Source organism: Pundamilia nyererei, unplaced genomic scaffold, assembly GCF_000239375.1.
Source record: "Pundamilia nyererei isolate P.nyererei 1_Seehausen unplaced genomic scaffold, PunNye1.0 scaffold00231, whole genome shotgun sequence".
Classification (NCBI taxonomy): domain Eukaryota; kingdom Metazoa; phylum Chordata; class Actinopteri; order Cichliformes; family Cichlidae; genus Pundamilia; species Pundamilia nyererei.
This window is the reverse complement of record NW_005187632.1, coordinates 630,014-631,520: the sequence shown is the minus strand read 5'-3', so window position 1 is coordinate 631,520 and position 1,507 is coordinate 630,014. Positions and strand designations below refer to the sequence as shown.

The following is a 1,507-nucleotide window of genomic DNA, read 5'->3' as shown; positions in this document are numbered from 1 at the left end:
TGTTTGTCGGCTGTCAACCTTTGCTAGTGTTCTGGAAGAATGAGTTTATTTGAGACCTAAATACAGTGTTTTGGTAGTTGTAGTGCATTTTGAATGTGAAATGAACTGCTTTGCCAAGCTGAGGGTCAGTTAGGAGAATTGTGTGAAGAGTTTTGCAAAAGTGACCCAAGTATTGTGAAATGTGTCCTAGCGTCTGTAAAAAAACTGTATTTCAATATTGTACTGCATTCTGCTATTATTATTATTATTATTATTATTATTATTATTATTATTATTATTATTATTATTATTATTATATATTTTCTTAAATAATCCTTTTTTTTTCTTTTGGTCTGAAAATTGTATAAAACTGCCTCCTCATCCACAGGATAAGATGAAATGCACTGTATTGATCTAAAAGTGGATAAACTCTTGGGTTAAAGCAGCCAAACCATAAGCATTAGCAGAATAGCTCAATGAAATGAAATAAAATAACACAAAACCAAAATAGCTCCATAAAGTTTCTGCCTTTTTCAGCTTATTGTGTTCAGTGTTTTGGTAATGTTTTATACAGTTAGCATTTTACACCTAATGTTTTTGATAATAAAGTAAAATTAAGTAAAAAGATAAAGAGATAGACACAGTAAAATGAACAGGCCGTTTTAAAATAACAGAACCAGAAAGCCTGTTTAAATACACAAGTTTCTAACTGCTTTTTAAGAGTCCCAGCGGAGGTCATTAAATAAGAATCTAAATAAATAATAGAGCAAAAAAAGTTAATGTAATACAAAAAGGAACTTACTAAGTTAAAAACCGAAAAAAAAGTTACGAGATATATCTAAAAAATCCAGTTGATGAGTTTTGTGCTTATTAATAACTGCAATAACTGCAAATTTAACGAATCTAAACATCACAATAACCTTGAAGGTGATAGGACTCACAGTGCTCACCCTTTCTATCTATTAATCAATATAACAATCATGGGTTCACTCCAATACCCTGTGAGGGAAATGTACTTTTTTATTGTACATTTGCTGGCTTATAGGACATTCAATTAAAATATTTTGATAAGTATTTCTTTTCACTTCTGAATTATGGAGATAAATATTTGTATATTAAAGCATTACATATACACATCCACACAATGTTAAGCTGGTAGAGACAGTTATAACTGCTTCATGTGCTGCTGGGGAGCTTAACTTTGGAAAACAAATCCACCTGTTACGAATACATAAATGTGCTTAGTTACTATTACTACTGATTAAAGATCAGGTCTAGTTTAACCTGCACACAACTTCCTCTCCTCCACACCTCCCCCTCCTCCCTCATCCATCCCTCCATCCTGCTTTAAATTAAATTTCAAACAACCCCCTTTTCCCTTCCCCCTTTTCCCCCTCCATCCCTCTATCTTATTTTCTTTATAGCGTACAGACAACTGTACTGTGTGTAATGGACATTCCTCCAAAGCCGTCAACCGTGACCGGGGCAAAGCCAACTGACCTCCACACACACACACACACACACACAC

At 33.6% G+C, this 1,507-nt stretch overlaps 1 protein-coding gene across 1 annotated transcript in view; it reads left to right on the top strand.

Annotated features, from left to right (window-relative positions):
* dachb (dachshund b) overlaps positions 1-1,507 on the top strand; it is a 113,242-nt gene that overhangs the window by 76,382 nt on the left and 35,353 nt on the right. The gene's annotated exons all lie outside the window — the stretch shown is intronic.